General features: G+C 37.5%; 1 long non-coding RNA gene across 1 annotated transcript; it reads left to right on the top strand.

The window, feature by feature from the left end:
• Positions 1 to 1,262: 1,262 nt before the first annotated feature.
• On the top strand, positions 1,263 to 2,542 carry LOC110890586. Its single transcript, XR_002564616.2, has 2 exons — positions 1,263 to 1,857; positions 1,931 to 2,542. It is a non-coding gene; the product is annotated as an uncharacterized LOC110890586 (long non-coding RNA).
• Positions 2,543 to 13,098: the final 10,556 nt, after the last annotated feature.

A 13,098-nucleotide genomic window follows, 5' to 3' on the forward strand; every position in this document is an offset into this window, starting at 1 on the left:
TGATTGATAGATAGATAGGGTAGGTGGTTGTTTAATTACCGCATCGGGGGCAGAGGAAATCCATGGATATTTTGGGCAGAAGAATCTTGTTTAATTTTCCAGCAGTAGTCGATTGCCTACGAGGGTTATGTGTGACAACCGACAATTTCCGGTTATAATTACGCGAATAACAAAGATTAAGACGATAATAAATAGTGTTTTAAGATGCGAATTAACTTAAACAGACCTTTAGTATGCCTATTAACGTCTATCCAACTTTACAACTTTACAGAATGCGAACATTGGTGATAAAAGAACCAAGATGCTAGGAAAGCATTTCACAGGTTATTTTTAAGTATAATATATGTTTTTGAGCATTTATATATGAATCAAACAAATTTTGGATTTTTAACGCGTATGTACGTTACCAACGATCCTAGTTTGCAAAAAAAAAAAAAAAAAAAAAAACAATGTGTGTGTATATATACGCCCATAAAGTTACATATGTACACCTACACAAATATTACCTACAATTCATTTTATAAACAATAAAAAAAAAACAACAGAGACAAATAAGTTCACAAATATAGGCACATGAGTACTATATTTTTATCACAAAACAAATGTCATACTTTGCTTATGCTTTTCATCAAAGAAAACCCTCATATGATGATGGCCAGTATTAATAAGGATTTTAAATTGAGCTTGTCATGGGCAATAGGTGAAAATATCATCTACTTTTTCCTTTTCTGGTCGTTCACTTATACACACAAGAAGACACTTTATTTATTTTAAATTTTATGTTGCAAGATTACCACCTTCTACTTGAGTGGACAAATGCATGAACAAATAGGCCCCACTATTTTGACTAAATTTCTCTACTTAGGCCATGTGTAGTCATAAAGCCCTTTTGTGGGCGTTATGCGACACATGTCGTGCCACGTCACACAGGGGCTTTATGGGGCGTTATGTCACTAGAGCCCGTAGTCATAAAGCCACTACCTCATCATAACCAAAGTGTAAAATGCAGGGACCAAAGTGTAAAATGCAGGGAACAAAGTGTTTTAATGCAGGGACCAAAATGTAAAATGTAGGGACCAAAGTGGAAAATGCAGAACAATTCTCCTCCATCTCGCGCCGCTATAAATATCACGCCTTTTGTTTTTTTTTGAGCATAGCGCCCAGGGGGGTGGTGTGGGCGGCGCTATGGCCCAACTTCGCGCCCCACTACGTTCAACCTTACAAATAGTTCAAAAGATATGTACTATATCTTGATTTTTTTTATACAGGAAGGAGTATCATCAAACTTATACTTAATAACTTGCTCCTACTAAACTCTTTTTTTATTATTATTCATTCAACATGACCCTTTTGCAAACATATACACACAGACGGTATGATAACTTGGAAAAACCCTCAGTTCACAAAACAAAATACACGCACACAAGCAACATCCCCTCATCTCATCTCCTTCACTACATTCTTCTTTAAGAAACCCTAAATTCCTTTCTTCCATCCACACAACACCCCTTTACATCACTCCCCAACCTCTCGATCTCCGATTCCGGCGACTGGAGCCGCTTATCCGGCGACCGGTTACCTCCGGCTACACCACGATCACCCCTAACTCCTCTCTTTCCCCTAAAATCGTCGCCCACACACACAAATACACCCAACCCCCTTGTCTCTTTCGGATTAAACGGCCAGCCAGCCACCATGGTGATGGCGGCGCACGACGGTAACGACCGAGGAGGAGAGAGAGAACGAAAGAGAATCGGAGAAGGAAGGCGGACAGTGGCGGAGACAGACGACGCCGACGACGACCGGCTGCCGCTGTGAACGGCGTCAGTGGCTTTTTCCGACGAGACTATTATTCCGGTAAGTTTCCGTCTTCGAGTTCTTCAACTCAGATCCGTTTGGATCTCACTCACCACAAATTTTTTTTGTAAAGGGGTATTGATATGTTGATGATCGGTGATGACCGATGATGATGCTGATGGGGGGGGGGTGGGGCGGCCGACGGTGGCGAACCGTTTTACCAGCATCGGAGACTCACGGCAACAGTGGTGTCATTCTGGTGGACTTTGGGTTTGGTTCACGTGTTGGTTCAGTAGTCAACGTGGGGTTTCGGGTCAGATTCGGGTTCGCGACTCAGTTCGGTGTTCAAGTCAAGGTTTGGTTCAACTCGGTCAAACCCGAGTCAACTCGGGTCAACAACTGGTCAAACGTCAGTTTCGGGTGTTACGGATTCTGGTCAGTGGTTCGGGTCAACTATAGTCAACTGGTCAGCCAGGGTTCGGTTGCGGTTCGAGTGGCCAAATTTTGATTCAGTTCGAGTTGGTCAGTCAACGGTCAAACTCAGTCAACTGAGGTCAGACTCAGTCAACACGAGACGCGGTAAAGATTTAATTGACGCAAAATTTTTGAAATTATTGTTATGGATTGTAGATTTTTAGATTACGCGAACCGAGCTCGAACCTTTAGCGATTATATACGTTTTATTCTTGGCGCTTTTTGACGAAAACTACATATATTCGATAACAATGCGTTGAATTATTGTTGATTGAATTTTTAAATTAATCGACACTTTAGTTGTCGGGATCGTCCAAAAACAGAAGAAACTCTGCCCGTTTTCCGTTAAAAACCCGAAATACGAATGTATTTATATCCTAAAAACGACACTTATCGAGACTCGAGTTTTCTTATAAAATAAATAAAGATATATTTATTTTGGCGACGATTACTAGTTAACGAAAACTCATATGAAATAAATGTTACCTACGTTTATTTTAAACCACCAACACTCGAACCTTATTTTATTTATTTCAAACGCCCAAAATTTGAACATATTTTAGAAAATAAATATAATGTTTTATATTTATTCTTAACGTCAACGATTAGGAAATCGTATTTCAAAAGTCTAGTGTTCGGAAAAATATATAACATAATAAATACAATTATTTATATATATTTCGAGTGTCGAGACTTCGAATATTCTTATAAAAATTATTCGTTACAAACGTCTAAACCGAACACGACACGTACCGCTACCCCTCTACGTATTTCTATTCGCGACAACTAACACGACGCCATAAAACCAAGTCGTTTTCGAGACTTAGTATTATCCCGATTATAAACGGGATCAAATAACCATAGATTGCTTATTCTAAGTCAAGATAACACTACCTTAGGGTCGTTTAGTTAACGACTCGGTAGAGCTCGGACATGTAGTTTAGCTACGTTTACACTAGAAACTGATGAGTTATTCCCTATTAGGAATACTATAGACGCACGCTAACTAATTCACGTTCTTGGAACGACACTTCGGAATCATGCTAAGCTAGCTTTGCACAGGAATATCCAGGTGAGTTCATAACCCCCGCTTTTTAACTGTTTTACATTTTTACAAATGTTTTCGGGGGTGGAAAGACATGCAAGTTTTTGCAAAATCAAACACTATTTCGATGAACGAAAACATATATTTATAAATCCTGTTGCAAATGAATTTCAACGAACTCGAATGGTTTACGAAAGGTTTATACTAAACATACCGGTTTTACAAAACGTGTATGATTTTCATGACTAGTGACGGGAATGTCCTGGTTACTACAACAGAACTGGGTTGGCCTGCGTACGAAAAACGAGACAACTCAGTGAGATCATGTCCCCCTTTTCTTTCAATGTTTCGGTTTACAACTTTAGGGGGGAAATACATGTCAAACTTAGGTATGATTAAGTTATGGAATGAACTCTTAGATCATGTGAGCATAGGCTGTAACTGAGGTGCCATTAATCCTTTTGAGGACCAAGGAAAAAAGGTTAGATCTAATGGGTACGGGCGAGCCCCACTCACGGTCCATGGGTGACCACTTAGAGTGCTGTTGTGTCCAGCGTCGAGAGTTCGACACTTAAATTGCCTACGCGGGTTGAGTACCTCCTATGTCTTCGCATATGTTAATGTCCTCGCGAAACATTAATGATCAACATGTTCATAGACGTTTTAATGATCAACATGTTCATAGACGCTTTACATACCAACTTACAACACTATAACGTTCATATGTTTTTAATATTCATTTGACGCAAACTCATACTACATGGATTTACAAACTTGGGTAACGTTTTCAACTTATGTATAAGTAAGAGGACGTGTTGGTCCTGCTTACAAAGACTTTTTTTTGGGCTCGACCCATTCTCTCTCGTGCAATGCACAAAGATTTTTGTGGGCTAGACTCACAGTTTTCATATGATATATCGAGAAAAATGATTCTATTATATTTTCTCCACAACTTTTGAACCGGTTATCAAAAAGATTTATTTTAAATCTTTTCAAAACAAACTATGAACTCGCTCAACTTTATGTTGATTTTTCGCATGTTCTTTCTCAGGTTGCATTTTCAAAACTATGGAACGGTTGGAATAGGAGAACCCATGGGAATTCGAGTACTTAGCGGCGTTCATTTTCTAGAAGTCTTAGCTTATTTGCTTCCGCTGTGCAATGAAGATACCGGTCCAGTCACGCCAATACTCTGATATTTCGGGGTGTAACAGATTGGTATCAGAGCTATAGGTTTCAGCGAATTAGGTTTCTGTAGTGATACCTAGGCTTTAACCTCACTATCCTCTAGGGACTTAGATATCAAGACTTGAACACATACAGAACGCCTAGGACTCGAATATGGGTTCCAACCGTTGCCGAGAACAATGAGTCAACAATTTTGGTTTTAAACATACACAAGAGTTGTGTTTGATACACAGTACACGAAATGATTACATACAGAAAGAAAACCTTTAAGAGTTTTGATAACACACATTTAGGACCTTTGGAAAACTTATGTCGAAATTAATTAAAGGTCCTCGCGTAGGAACCGTGACTATTAACTCGGGCAAACGCCATCATATTATGTCGTCTATGCTATTTCACTTACTCGAGCAGATAATCTACGCGGAACGAAACGCTAGGGCGCGAATACACGTGAAACTTAAACTATACGTCAACGGACGTTGAAATACATCACACACGACTTTCGAGGCAAGGCCTTTGGAAAACATGATTGAGCATGACACCAACGATGCTAACCCTGTCAGTGGGAGAACTACTGGTCGAAAGCGGCAAATTGGCAAGTGATCCTGCAAACGACACGAATCACGCTGAAGTACGCTTAAACAAGATTTCATAACGATCGATGCTTAGTCTAAAGAGACTCACAACTACTGGCGCTGCAAAAGAAGTCACATGTCTTTGCATTCCCCCTACTTCATTCATGGCGAATATGCTACGTCAAACATTCTATGGTAATGTCACATAACAACCAATCATCACGTGAACTTCCAGGTAAAGTCCTTAAATTTCTTTTATTGAAATTCTGACTTTTGCATATGACGAGTAGATTTTCGCATTTCTACCCCCCCTAACGGTCAATGCATCATGAAGATTTCATTTCTTGATAGCGAACACTCAATTGCTTCATTTCTTGACAAATTTATATGTTACGCATGTTTTGTTTGTTACACATGCGGTTAAATTGATTCGTGAAGACCATCGGTGGCTTCACTCTAAATTGTTGCTTTACTAATGTTCAATATTGTTTTGCTATGTTCGTCTTTTGCATTGTAATTTGGATCAATGCATTATTGCAAACTGTTGACCCTTTGGCATCGAGTCAACGAACTCGTTGAAAACTCCTTTTCTTTTCAAGTTACATACATGGTTTGTCTGTTGTAACTATGTCGAAACTTTCTTATTGATACGTGAATTCATTGTTGGATTGTGTTTAAACCAAGTTCAGTTGTTGAACTTGCTCGTAATATATATTCGATTCAAGGTCCCATGCTTTTACTAACAATCTATATATACACTTTCAATCCGGTCTTCTATTGATTATCCAACATGAAGTTTACAATCAATTCAAGACCCACAAGAAATCTCTCATCCACTCTCTGTAGATTTCTCTAACTCTCTCTCAATCTCTATCCTCTCTGTAGATTTCTCTAACTCTCTCTCAATCTCTATCCACTGGCTAACCTAAACCCTAATGCCAAGCCTTGTATTTATTGAACAAGCTTTGCACATGGGCTTTGGTCTGGGCTAGGCCATTCTCCAAGCCCATTACACAGAAATAACTCCCTAACCAATATGCTAAGCCCAATACAAAATATCCAAAAACTAAATAAACAAACTATTAAGCTTTTGTCACAAAACATGCACCAACATAACCCTCGTAGGCAATCGACTACTGCTGGAAAATTAAACAAGATTCTTCTGCCCAAAATCTCCATGGATTTCCTCTGCCCCCGATGCGGTAATTAAACAACCATCTACCCTATCTATCTAACAATCAAATCATCTCTCTATATTCTCTTCTATAACTCGTATACAAATTGTTTTTTTTTTTTTTTTTTTTTTTTTGTAAATGAGAACGAGGAAGAGGTTATACGGAGCTGAAGAAAAATCAGCTTGTTAATCAAATGTAAGTACAAATTGTTTGTTGGTTTGTTTGTTTGAATCCGTTTCTGCGATTACTCTGGTAAGCGATTCTGTTTTGTGATTTTATTAATTGCGATTTTGTTTGTTAGTCGTGTTAGGTTTGTTTGGGCATATATAGATTGTTAGTCATGTTAATCAAAGATTAGGGTTGCTGTTTTTTGAAAAAGTTAGTTACAAATTGTTAGTTAGGATTTTCTGCAAGTTCATCCTGTGTTTGTTTGTTTAGGTATATATTGATTGTTAGTCAAAGACGTGTTAATCAAAGATCAGGGTTGCTGTTTTCTGAAAATGTTAGTTACAAATTATTAATTAGGATTTTCTGCAAGTTCATCCTGTGTTTATTTGTTTCTTTGTTTGGGCATATATAGATTGTTAGTCAAAGGATTTTCTGCAAGTTCATCCTGTGTTTTTTTTTTCCCTAAAAATCCATGGATTTCAACGGTGCAAACGGTTTCCTGTGATGAATTACGGATAGTTTTCTAAACGTGAAACAGCGAAATTTTTCTTACGCAAGCCAAGAAAAATTCCACCTTGTCCGAAATGATTTTGTCTGGTCCGAAATCAACACCCTCAGATCCGAAATGGACAAAGTTGATCCGAAATGAGACCTTTTGATCCGAAATCAACTCCTTCTAATCCGAAATGAGACTGTGTGGTCCGAAATCCTTAAGTATAATCCAAAATGCAAGCTTAATTGGTCCGAAATGCAACTTTTCTATCCGAAATGGATCCGAAATTGATGTTGTTTAGTCCGAAATCCAAGCTGTTAATCCGAAATGATTGATTTCTGATCCGAAATTGATCCGAAATCCTTGAGTTTTATCAGAAATGGTCCGAAATCCAAGCCTTTTGATCAGAAATGATCCGAAATGCTTGCATTTTATCCGAAATTTGCACCAGAACTCAAGAACAGGCTCCAAACACGTCAAAAACGCCGATTTTCTGCAGAAACGATTCTGAACCAAGCCAAACAAGAGCCTAATGCTCTGATACCAATTGTAGGTCCCCTAAACCCGTGCGGACGTAACAGAATCGTCGATCTAATCTAGAGTGCGGAATCCCCTAGATCAGATTTAACAGAAAATGAGTAGAAACAGAATCAAGAACACGGTACACTTTCAATCCGTTCTTCTATTGATTATCCAACACGAAGTTTACAATCAATTAAAAGCCCACAAGAAATCTCTCAGCCACTCTCTGTAGATTTCTCTAACTCTCTCTCAATCTCTATCCACTGGCTAACCTAAACCCTAATGCCAAGCCTTGTATTTATAGAACAAGCTTTGCACATGGGCTTTGGTCTGGGTTAGGCCATTCTCCAAGCCTATTACACAGAAATAACTCCCTAAACAATATGCTAAGCCCAATACAAAATATCTAAAGACTAAATAAACAAACTATTAAACTGTTGTCACAAAACATGCACCAACATAACCCTCGTAGGCAATCGACTACTGCTGGAAAATTAAACAAAATTCTTCTGCCCAAAATCTCCATGGATTTCCTCTGCCTCTGATGCGGTAATTAAACAACCACCTACCCTATCTATCTATCAATCAAATCATCTCTCTATCTTCCTCTTCTATAACTCGTATACAAATTGTTTTTTTTTTTTTTTTTTTTTTTTTTTTTTTTTTTTTTGTAAATGAGAACGAGGAAGAGGTTATACGGAGCTGAAGAAAAAAATCAGCTTGTTCATCAAATGTAAGTGCAAATTGTTTGTTGGTTTGTTCGTTTGAATCCGTTTCTGCGATTACTCTGGTAAGCGATTCTGATTTGTGATTTTATTAATTGCGATTTTGTTTGTTAGTCATGTTAGGTTTGTTTGGACATATATAGATTGTTAGTCGTGTTAATCAAAGATTAGGGTTGCTGTTTTCTGAAAAAGTTAATTACAAATTGTTAGTTAGGATTTTCTGCAAGTTCATCCTTTGTTTGTTTGTTTGTTTAGGCATATATAGATTGTTAGTCAATGACGTGTTAATCAAAGATCAGGGTTGCTATTTTCTGAAAATGTTAGTTACAAATTGTTAATTAGGATTTTCTGCAAACTCATCCTGTGTTTGTTTGTTTCTTTGTTTGGGCATATATAGATTGTTAGTCAAAGACGTGTTAATCAAAGATCAGGGTTGCTATTTTCTGAAAATGTTAGTTACAAATTGTTAATTAGGATTTTCTGCAAGCTCATCATGTGTTTGTTTGTTTCTTTGTTTGGGCATATATAGATTGTTAGTCAAATGATTTTCTGCAAGTTCATCCTGTGTTTTTTTTTTGTCCTAAAAATTCAAGGATTCCAACGGTGCAAACGGTTTCCTGTGATGAATTACGGATAGTTTTCTAAACGTGAAACAGCGAAATTTTTCTTACGCAAGCCAAGAAAAATTCCACCTTGTCCGAAATGATGTTGTCTGGTCCGAAATCAACACCCTCAGATCCGAAATGGACAAACTTGATCCGAAATTAGACATTTTGATCCGAAATAAACTCCTTCTAATACGAAATGAGACTGTCTGGTCCGAATTCCTTAAGTATAATCCGAAATGCAAGCTTAATTGGTCCGAAATGCAACTTTTCTATCCGAAATGGATCCGAAGTTGATGTTGTTTAGTCTGAAATCCAAGCTGTTAATCCGAAATGATTGATTTCTGATCCTAAATTGATCCGAAATCCTTTAGTTTTATCAGAAATGGTCCAAAATCCAAGCCTTTTGATCAGAAATGATCCGAAATGCTTGAATTTTATCCGAAATTTGCAGCAGAACTCAAAAACAGCCTTCAAACACGTCGAAAAACGCCGATTTTCTGCAGAAACGATTCTGAACCAAGCAAAACAAGAGCCTAATGCTCTGATACCAATTGTAGGTCCCCTAAACCGGTGCGGATCGTAGCAGAATCGTCGATCTAATCTAGAGTGCGGAATCCCCTAGATCAGATTTCACAGAAAATGAGTAGAAACAGAATCAAGAACACGATACACTTTCAATCCGGTCTTCTATTGATTATCCAACATGAAGTTTACAATCAACTCAAGTCCCACAAGAAAAAATCTCTCAGCCACTCTCTGTAGATTTCTCTAACTCTCTCTCAATCTCTATCCACTGGCTAACCAAAACCCTAATGCCAAGCTTTGTATTTATAGAACAAGCTTTGGTCTGGGCTAGGCCATTCTCCAAGCCCATTACACAGAAATAACTCCTTAACCAATGTGCTAAGCTCAATACAAAATATCCAAAGATTAAATAAACAAACTAGTAAGCTGTTGTCACAAAACATGCACCAACATAACCCTCGTAGGCAATCGACTACTGCTGAAAAATTAAATAAGATTCTTCTGCCCAAAATCTCCATGGATTTCCTCTGCCCCCGATGCGGTAATTAAACAACCACCTACCCTATCTATCTATCAATCAAATCATCTCTCTATCTTCCTCTTCTATAACTTGTATACAAATTGTTTTTTTTTTTTTTTTTTGTAAATGAGAACGAGGAAGAGGTTATACGGAGCTGAAGAAAAATCAGCTTGTTCATAAAATGTAAGTACAAATTGTTTGTTGGTTTGTTGGTTTGAATCCGTTTCTGCGATTACTCTGGTAGGCGATTCTGTTTTGTGATTTTATTTATTGCTATTTTGTTTGTTAGTCGTGTTAGGTTTGTTTGGGCATATATAGATTGTTAGTCGTGTTAATCAAAGATTAGGGTTGCTGTTTTCTGAAAAAGTTAGTTACAAATTGTTTGTTAGGATTTCTTCAAGTTCATCCAGTGTTTGTTTGTTTAGGCATATATAGATTGTTAGTCAAAGACGTGTTAATCAAAGATCAGGGTTGCTGTTTTCTGAAAATGTTAGTTACAAATTGTTAATTACGATTTTCTGCAAGTTCATCTTGTGTTTGTTTGTTTCTTTGTTTGGGCTTATATAGATTGTTAGTTAAAGGATTTTCTACAAGTTCATCCTGTGTTTTTTTTTTGGTCTTAAAAATCCAAAGATTCCAACGGTGCAAACAGTTTCCTGTGATGAATTACGGATAGTTTTCTAAACGTGAAACAGCGAAATTTTTCTTACGCAAGCCAAGAAAAATTTCACCTTGTCCGAAATGATGTTGTCTGGTCCGAAATCAACACCCTCAGATCCGAAATGGACAAAGTTGATCCGAAATGAGACCTTTTGATCCGAAATCAACTCCTTCTAATCCGAAATGAGACTGTCTGGTTCGAAATCCTTAAGTATAATCCGAAATGCAAGCTTAATTGGTCCGAAATGCAAGCTTAATTGGTCCGAAATGCAACTTTTCTATCCGAAATGGATCCGAAGTTGATGCTGTTTAGTCCGAAATCCAAGCTGTTAATCCGAAATGATTGATTTCTGATCTGAAATTGATCCGAAATCCTTGAGTTTTATCAGAAATGGTCCGAAATCCAAGCCTTTTGATCAGAAATGATCCGAAATGCTTGAATTTTATCCGAAGTATGCAGCAAAACTCAAGAACAGCCTCCAAACACGTCGAAAAACGCCGATTTTCTGCAGAAACGATTCTGAAGCAAGCCAAACAAGAGCCTAATGCTCTGATACCAATTGTAGGTCCATAAACCCGTGCGGATCGTAATAGAATCGTCGATCTAATCTAGAGTGCGGAATCCCCTAGATCAGATTTCACAGAAAATGAGTAGAAAAATAATCAAAAACACGATACACTTTCAATCCGGTCTTCTATTGATTATCCAACACGAAGTTTACAATCAATTCAAGACCCACAAGAAATCTCTCAGCCACTCTATGTAGATTTCTCTAACTCTCTCTCAATCTCTATCCACTGGCTAACCTAAACCCTAATGCCAAGCCTTGTATTTATAGAACAAGCTTTGCACATGGGCTTTGGTCTAGGCTAGGCCATTCTCCAAGCCCATGTAAGTACAAATTAAGTACAAATTGTTTGTTGGTTTGTTCGTTTGAATCCGTTTCTGCGATTACTCTGGGAAGCGATTCTGTTTTGTGATTTTATTAATTGCGATTTTGTTTGTTAGTCGTGTTAGGTTTGTTTGGGCATATATAGATTGTTAGTCGTGTTAATCAAAGATTAGGGTTGCTGTTTTCTGAAAAAGTTAGTTACAAATTGTTAGTTAGGATTTTCTGCAAGTTCATCCTGTGTTTGTTTGTTTGTTTAGGCATATATAGATTGTTAGTCAAAGACATGTTAATCAAAGATCAGGGTTGCTGTTTTCTGAAAATGTTAGTTACAAATTGTTAATTAGGATTTTCTGCAAGTTCATCCTGTGTTTGTTTGTTTCTTTGTTTGGGCATATATAGATTGTTAGTCAAAGGATTTTTTGTAAGTTCATCCTTTTTTTTTTTGGTCCTAAAAATCCAAGGATTCCAACGGTGCAAACGGTTTCCTGTGATGAATTACGGATAGTTTTCTAAACGTGAAACAGCGAAATTTTTCTTACGCAAGCCAAGAAAAATTTCACCTTGTCCGAAATGATGTTGTGTGGTCCGAAATCAACACCCTCAGATCTGAAATGGACAAAGTTGATTCGAAATGAGACCTTTTGATCCGAAATCAATTTCTTCTAATCCGAAATGAGACTGTCTGGTCCGAAATCCTTAAGTATAATCCGAAATGCAAGCTTAATTGGTCCGAAATGCAACTTTTTTATCCGAAATGGATCCGAAATTGATGCTGTTTAGTCCGAAATCCAAGCTGTTAATCCGAAATGATTGATTTCTGATCCGAAATTGATCCGAAATCCTTGAGTTTTATCAGAAATGGTCCGAAATCCAAGCCTTTTAATCAGAAATGATCCGAAATGCTTGAATTTTATCCTAAATTTGCAGTAGAACTCAAGAACAGCCTCCAAACACGTCCAAAAACGCTGATTTTCTGCAGAAGCGATTCTGAACCAAGCCAAACAAGAGCCTAATGCTCTAATACCAATTGTAGGTCCCCTAAACCCATGCAGATCGTAACAGAATCGTCGATTTAATCTAGAGTGCGAAATCCTCTAGATCAGATTTCACAGAAAATGAGTAGAAACAGAATAAAGAACATGATACACTTTCAATCCGGTCTTCTATTGATTATCCAACATGAAGTTTACAATCAATTCAAGACCCACAAGAAATCTCTCAGCCACTTTTTGTAGATTTCTCTAACTCTCTCTCAATCTCTATCCACTGGCTAACCTAAACCCTAATGCCAAGCCTTGTATTTATAGAACAAGCTTTGCACATGGGCTTTGGTCTGGGCTAGGCCATTCTCTAAGCCCATTACACAGAAATAACTCCCTAACCAATATGCTAAGCCCAATACAAAATATCCAAAGATTAAATAAACAAACTATTAAGCTGTTGTCACAAAACATGCACCAACATAACCCTCGTAAGCAATCGACTACTGCTGGAAAATTAAACAAGATTCTTCTGCCCAAAATCTCCATGGATTTCCTCTGCCCCCGATGCGGTAATTAAACAACCACCTACCCTATCTATCTATCAATCAAATCATCTCTCTATCTTCCTCTTCTATAACTCGTATACAAATTGGTTTTTTTTTTTTTTTTTTTTTTTTTTTTTTTAAATGAGAACGAGGAAGAGGTTATACGGAGCTGAATAAAAATCAGCTTGTTCATCAAATGTAA

This window comes from Helianthus annuus, chromosome 12, assembly GCF_002127325.2.
Source record: "Helianthus annuus cultivar XRQ/B chromosome 12, HanXRQr2.0-SUNRISE, whole genome shotgun sequence".
Lineage (NCBI taxonomy): Eukaryota > Viridiplantae > Streptophyta > Magnoliopsida > Asterales > Asteraceae > Helianthus > Helianthus annuus.